Here is a 7,744-nt window from a genome sequence, read left to right as displayed (position 1 = left end):
CACACAAATTTAAAGTAAAGGAATGGAATTAAGAATATATAAATATTTGGACGAGCAATGTCGGAGCGGCATAGACTAAAATACAGTAGAATAGAATACAGTATATAGACGTGAGATGAGTAATGCAAAATATGTAAACATTATTAAAGTGTTTTTCAGTCTCTCGGTCCCAGCTTTGATACACCTGTACTGACCTCACCTTCTGGATGATAGCAGGGTGAACAGGCAGTGGCTCGGGTGGTTGTTGTCCTTGATCTTTTTGGCCTTCCTGTGACACCGGGTGCTGTAGGTGTTCTGTAGGGCAAGTAGTTTGACCCCATGATGTGTTGGGCAGGCCGCACCACCCTCTGGAGAGCCCTGCGGTTGCGGGCGGTGAAGTTTGCTCTCGATTGTGCATCTGTAAAAGTTTTATGTGCCAAGCAACATTTCTTCAGCCTCCTGAGGTTGAAGAGGCGCTGTGTTGCACCTTCTTCACCAGTTTTATATTTGTAATTTTTATTTAACCTTTATTCAACTAGGCAAGTCAGTAAAGAACAAATTCTTATTTACAATGACGGCCTACCCCGGGCCAATTGTGCGCCACCCTATGGGACTCCCAATCACGGCCGGTTGTGATACAGCCTGGAATCGAACCAGGGTCTGTAGTGATGCCTCTTTCACTGAGATGCAGTGCCTTAGACCGCTGCCCTACTCGGGAGAGGACCATTTGTTTGTCAGTGATGTCTACGCCGAGGAACTTGAAGCCTTCCACCTTCTCCACTGCGGTCCCGTCGATGTGGATAGCTGTTTCCTGAAGTCCACGATCACATTTTGTTGACGTTGAGTGAGAGGTTATTTTTCTGGCACCACACTCCCAGGACCCTCACCTCCTACTTGAGGAAGGTCTGATGCATTTTAGGTAAAGATGGAAGTAACTGTGCTTTTACATGACTGATTTTAACATAACCCATTTCACCCTCATTCTATGCTACAACAATTACCTCACGAGTGTGACCTGGTGTTGTATTCTAGAAAGCAGGATTATTAAAGGGATACCTCAAGATTTTGGCAATGAAGCCCTTTATCTACTTCCCTAGTCAGATTAACTCGTGGATACCATTTTAATGTCTCAGACTGTGTCCAGTATGAAGGAAGCATGCTAGCTGTTCCCATAGACTTCCATTCAATGCGCTAACGCTAGTTAGCAAAAAAAGAATTACTGCAGTTTGTTAGAGCCTGTAAGTAAGCATTTCACTGTAATGTCTACTACACCTGTTGCATTCGGCGCACGTGACAAATAAAATTTTATTTGATTTCATACTGCACAGACATAAAAATGATATCCACGAATTCATTGGACTCTGGGGAAGTAGGTAAAAAGGGTTCATTGCCAAAATATTTAAGTATCCCTTTAAGTTAGCCACAACTTGTTGTCAAGTCAATTATTTTAAGTCCACATTTCTCTAAAAGATTAAATCATTTCAAGCAATTTTGGACAGTCAACTGGCAAAGTCATTGATCCTGCTTTCTGGAACAGGTGCTTGTGATGTTATTTCACCAGACTGTGTAACCAAGTAATTAAAACACTTTTATTTCAAATTCTTTACAGAAGTATCACAACAGCTAGTTAACCATAGACTAAAAACATGGGATGCATCAACTTTTCCATTGAAACATGTATCAAGCGTCTAGTTACTTTTATGCAACAAACAAAAAAAAAATAGCTGTGGAGGTACAAAATATAACGTGACGCAACGTGAATAAATGGGCATTATTAATACACCTAACAATACAATGCTAGTTGTAATATAGCCAATTTATCAACAGAAATAACAACCTGTAAACAAAAATGGATTTTCATGAAAACCAAGGATTTATTGTCAAGTGCAACGAGGAAGAACTTTGAGGTGAAGAAGCACTTTATTCAGTTTCTCTCATGATATAACAGTAAGTCCTGCAAACAGCAACGTATGTTACAGTTTCTCTCATGATATAACAGTACCTGCAAACAGCAGTATGTCAACATGAAAGATAAATGTTCTGACACATTTTTGGCGGGCAATTCTTGATTGGCAGACTAAAATTTGATGAATCTTTTTTGATGAATTTGTCCATTATAGATCAGTTGCGGAAAGTATTATTTTTTACAAATACCCCCCCCCCCCCAAAAAAAACAACGTGTGGTCGGAAAAGCTTTAACAAAATCGAAAAAGGAACTCGAACAGGAATAGTATAAATATACTGAATAAATGCATTTCTCCCTTAAAAAACAACAATACTGCATGATTCAGCTGCGTGGAGATACAGTAGCATCCTTTTAAAAGTTAGCATTTCGACCCTCCACCACCCCCCGCCCTGCCCCAAAAAAAATGGCAACCAAAAAAAAATAACCTTAAACATAAAAATTGTTGAAAAAAGACAAATTTCGCAAATGATATATTAGTGCCCTACTTTTGTACCAGAACCGCTAGGGGTCCCTTACGGCTCTGGTCAAAAGTAAGGCGCTGTCATAGGAACTAGTGTTTCCATTTGGACCTACAGGCCAGTGTTCTAAACCAGATGGATCTTAGTCCGGCTGTAGCGACATGTCACTGTAAGGCTCGGTCTGGCTGAGCTCGATAGCCTGCTGTTTCTTTCAGAACCAAGGAAACTGTAGGAACTTTGGCGGCCGCCTGCTTCTTGTTGTTGTCCTCGGCAATGCTCCAACAAGCTGACCTGCTCGGCTCCCGTCTTGGCCATGACTCGCTGAGGAGAGGCCGAGGAAGCAGAGAGACAGTCACCTCACTGATCAATGGGTCTGTTCAAATAGATGACAGACCGACCTGGAGAAACAGGGGGTCCTCCAACTAGATGACAGACCGACCCTGGAGAAACGGGGGTCATCCAACTAGATGGAACAGACCGACCCTGGAGAAACGGGGGTCGTCAACTAGAAAAGCAGGACGACGCTGGAGAAAACGGGGGTCGTCCAACTAGATGACAGACGCGATTCCCTGGAGAAACGGGGGTCGTCCAACTAGATTACAGAACGATACACCCTCCGCGCCGACCTCTGGAGAAAACGGGTGTCATCCAACTAGATTGAGCAGAAGCCGACCCTGGAGAAAGGGGTTGTCGTCCACTAAGAAAAAACAGACCTGACTCCTGGAGAAACGGGGTCGTCGCGTAAAACTAGGAAAAACAGACCGACCCTGGAGAAACGGGGGGGGGGTCCCCGTCCAACTAGGATGAACAGAACCGATCCCTGGAGAAACGGGGGGTCGTCCAACTAGAAAACAGACCGACCTGGATCGAAACGGGGGTCGTCAACTAGAAAACCAGAACCGACCCTGGAGAAACGGGGTCGTCCAACTTAGAAAACAGACCGACCCTGGAGAAACGGGGGTCGTCCAAACTTAGAAAAACAGAACCGAACTCCCTGGAGAAACGGGGGTCTCCAACTAGATGAGACAGAACGACCCTGAGAAACGGGGGTTCGTCGCAACTAGTAAAACAGACGACCCTGGGAGAAACGGGGGTTCGTACCAACTAAGAAAACAGACCGACCCTGGAGAAAACGGGGGTCGTCCAACTAGAAAACTGTTAGACCGACCGCTCGCTGGAGAAAACGGGGGTCGTTCCAACTAGAAAAACAGACCGACCCTGGAGAAAACCGGGTTCGTCCAACTAGAAACAGACCGACCCTGGAGAAACGGGGGGTGGTCCGTCCAACTAGAAAAAGCAGAACCGACCCTGGAGAAACGGGGGTCGTCCAACTAGAAAAACGACCGACCCCTGGAGAAACGGGGGTCGTTGCAAACTAGAAAACAGACCGACCCTGGAATAAACGGGGGTCGTCCAACTAGAAAACAGACCGACCCTGGTAAGAAACGGGGTCGTGCCTCAACTAGAAAAACTGAACCGACCCTGGAGAAACGGAGGTTCGTCCAACTAGAAAACAGTACCGACCCTGTGAGAAACGGGGTCGTCCAACTAGAAAACAGACCGAAGCCTTGGAGAAACGGGGGTCGTCCAACTAGAATAACAGACGACCTGGAGAAACGGGGGTTCGTCCAACTAGATGACAGACCGACCCTGGAGAAACGGGGGTCGTCCAACTAGAAAACAGACCCGATCCTGGAGAAACGGGGGTCGTCCAACTGAAACAAGAACCGACCCTTGGAGAAAACGGGGGTCGTCCAACTAGAAAAAAACAGACCGACCCTGGAGAAACGGGGGTCGTTCCAACTAGCAAACAGACCGACCCTGGAGAAACGGGGGTCGTCCAACTAAGAAAAACAGACCGACCCTGGAAAACGGGGGTCGTCCAATAAGAAAACAAGACCGACCCTGGAGAAACGGGGGTCGTCCAACTAGAAAAACAGACCGACCCTGGAGAAACGGGTGTCCAACTAGAAAACGACCGACCTGGAGTAAACGGGGGTCCGTCAACTAGAAAAAACAGACGACCCTGGAGAAACGGGGTCGTACCAACTAGACACAAAACAGACCGAACTTCCCTACCCCTGGAGAAACGGGGTCGTCCAACATAGAAAACAGACACCGACCGCTGGAGAAACGGGGGTCGTCCCAACTAGAAAACCATAGACCGACCCTGGAGAAAGGGGGTCCGTCCAAACTAGAAAACAGAACCCGACCCTCGGGAAACGGGGGTCGTCCAACTAGAAACGGACCGACCCTGGAGGTAAAGGGTCGTCCAAATAAGAAGATTCAATAGGAATGACTGCTGAGATATGAAGTCAGTCAGTCGCCTCCAGACAACGCAGATGAGGCCTGAAAAGCTAATTATCAGAATACTTTCCAACGGCCCCGTTTTCCATTATAGCAATTTCCCCACATGGAATGTATATTCTGTACCTCTAATTACAACACACACATTAGCATAGTTTGTTTACCTGAAAAGAGTGAGTAAATACCATGTTTGTTTACCCTGAAGAAGTGAGTAATCCATGTTTGTTTACCCTGATGTGAAATAATAACATGTTGTTTCCCTTTGAAGTGAGTAATACCTATGTTTGTTTACGCTTGAAGTAGTGAATACAACCATGTTTGTTTACCTGAAGTAGTGAATAACACCCTGTTTGTTTACCTGAAGTAGTGAATTAACCATGTTTTGTTTACCTTTTGAAGAAGTGAATAACACCATGTTTGTTTAACCTTGAAGTAGGAATAACACCATGTTTGTTACCTGAAAGTAGTGAATAACACCTATGTTTGTTTACCTGAAGAAGTGAGTACACATGTTTGTTTACCTGAGATAGTGAATAACACCATGTTTGTTTACCTGATAGAAGTTGAATAATACCATGTTGTTTACCTAGAAGGAGTGAGTAATACGGATGTTTGTTACCTGAGTAGTGAATACACCATGTTTTGTTTAACCTGCAAGTAGTGAATAACCCATGTTTGTTTACCTGCAGCGTGAATAACACCATGTTTTGTTACCTGAAGTAGTGAATAACACCATGCTTTGGTGTCTGAAGTAGTGAATAACACCCTGTTGTTTAACCTGAAGTAGTGAATAACACCATGTTGTTTACCTGAAGTAAGTGAATACACCATGTTTGTTTAACCCTGAAGAAGTGAATAACACATGTTTGTTACCTGAAGTTTAGTGAATAAACCATGTTTGTTTACCTGAAGTAGTGAATACACATGTTTTGTTTTACCTGAGAAGTGAATAACACCATGTTTTTTTTAACCTGAAGTGTGAATAACACATGTGTGTTTACCTGAAGTAGTAATAACACCATGTTGTTTACCTGAAGAAGGAATAACACATGTTGTTTACCTGAAAGAAGTTGTTGAATACACCATGTTTGTTTTACTGAGAAGTGGAATAACACCATGGTGTTTACCCTGAAGTAGTGAATAAACCACACATGTTTGTTTACGCCTGAAGAGTGAATAACACCATGTTTGGTTTCCTTGAAGAAGTGTAATAAACACCCATGTGTGTTACTGAAAGAAGTTGAATAACACCATGTTTGTTTACCTGAAGTTTGTGAACTAGACACCATGTTTGTTTAACTGAGTAGTAAAATTAACAAGATGTTTGTTTACTGAAGAAGTGAATAACAACCATGTTTTGTTTACTTCTGAAGTAGTGGAATAACACCATGTTTGTTTTAACCTGAAGGCCATGCAGCATCTGCTGGGTCCTCTTTGTTCACCTCTTCTTCCTCCTGGTCCTGGGTTGGATCACCTCTCCTCTCCTGCAACAGAAGACACTCTGAAACACGCAGAGGACCGTCAAAAGGGTGACTGGACACAGTCCTCCATGCTCCAAAGTGCAATCATAGAATGTGGTACCCCAGCAAGATGTAACTTTTTCTCGGTCCAATGCGGCAGGCAAGTTGAGGTCAAATTGTTGATGTGTTTTAATCAAGCTACGGTTCACGTTAACGACCAAGTGGTGACGACAAATAAAAACATTCTTTACATATCTTCTGAACATTAAAACAGTTTACATCACTAATTATCACCATCCTCTCCTCCTCCAGTTTCTCTACCCCTCCTCCAGTCTCTAAAACCCTCCTCCTCCTCCAACTCTCTACCTCCTGCCTCAGTCTCTCCTCCCAACCCCCAGTCTCTCTACCTCCCACCCCCAGTCTCTACCCTCCTCGCTTCTCCAGTCGCTACCCGTCTCTCCTCCTCCAGTTCTTACCTCCTCCTCCTCCGTCTCTCTTACCCTCCTCCCAGTCTCTACTCCTCCTCCCCACACCCTACCGCCAGTCTCTACCCTCGCTCCTCCTCAGTCTTCTACCCTCCTCCTCCCTCCAGTCTCTACCCTCCTCTCTCCTCTCAGTCCCTCTACCCTCCTCCTCCGTCTCTTCCTCACCCACCCCCCTCAGTCTCTACCCTCCTCCCAGTCTCTACCCTCCTCCTCCTCAGTTCTAACCCTCCTCCTCCTCCAGTCTCTACTCCTCCTCCTCCTCCAGTCTCTCTCCCACCCCCCCAGTTCTAACCCTCCTCAGTCTCTACCTCCTTCCTCCTACCCAGTCTCTACCGCTCCTCCAAGTCTCTACTCCTCGCCTCCAATCTCTACCCTCTCCTCCTCCAGTCTCTACCCTCCGCTCCTCCTCCAGTTCTCTACCGCTCCTCCTCTCAGTCTCCACCCTCCCTCCAGTCTCACCCTCCTCCAGCTCCACCTCCTCCTCCCCAGCCCTCTATACACCTCCCCTTTATAAACCCTATATCCGATGATGAACTTGACACCGACTCACATCTCATCACTGTCATCTTTGTCGCTTCTTCTCCTTGTCCAGCAGGTCGCAGGTTCAGGTACCAGCTGTGTGAGGTTGAGGCTCTCCTCTGGGGGCAGGTTCCTACCTGGGCCACGGAGAGGACCGACTGATCAAGCCCTGAGCTAAAACGGAGGACTGAGAGAATCAGCTCTGAGGCTCCTGGGCTCCCATCTAAATGGGACGAGAACAGGAAGAGAGGGTTGGGATACACATCAGAACAAATCAGAGGTAGAACAAAAAATATTATAACCATTTCATTATGGGTTGTTGAATACATTTATATACACCCTTGCTGTATATTATTGGTGGTTTTACGCAATCGTCTTAACATGTCTAAGTAGATTCTCTTGATTCAGACTTAAAAACTAGGTGGCACCGACTACAGTAGGTAAGACAACTAGTACACAGGAGATGGACAAAACATGAATGATTTCCATTGGCTGCTTGTTCCATGTTGGGGGCAGAAAGGCTGATATCCCAATCAACTGTAAAGCAGGTGGGTTAAAAGGCTGATAGTC

At 45.5% G+C, this 7,744-nt stretch overlaps 1 long non-coding RNA gene across 2 annotated transcripts; it reads right to left on the bottom strand.

Annotated features, from left to right (window-relative positions):
- Positions 1 to 2,669: 2,669 nt before the first annotated feature.
- LOC112079762 (uncharacterized) lies at positions 2,670 to 7,333 on the bottom strand. 2 transcript variants are annotated; one of them, XR_011479371.1, is made up of 3 exons: positions 7,198 to 7,333; positions 6,113 to 6,184; positions 2,670 to 2,724 (listed from the first exon to the last, which is right to left on the bottom strand). It is a non-coding gene; the product is annotated as an uncharacterized lncRNA (long non-coding RNA). The 2 variants fall into 2 exon arrangements; XR_011479372.1 differs by having other exon boundaries at positions 6,113 to 6,191; positions 7,202 to 7,219.
- Positions 7,334 to 7,744: the final 411 nt, after the last annotated feature.

The sequence above is a fragment of the Salvelinus sp. IW2-2015 genome, unplaced genomic scaffold (genome assembly GCF_002910315.2).
Source record: "Salvelinus sp. IW2-2015 unplaced genomic scaffold, ASM291031v2 Un_scaffold9383, whole genome shotgun sequence".
Lineage (NCBI taxonomy): Eukaryota > Metazoa > Chordata > Actinopteri > Salmoniformes > Salmonidae > Salvelinus > Salvelinus sp. IW2-2015.
This window is presented reverse-complemented; position numbering and strand designations above follow the sequence as displayed.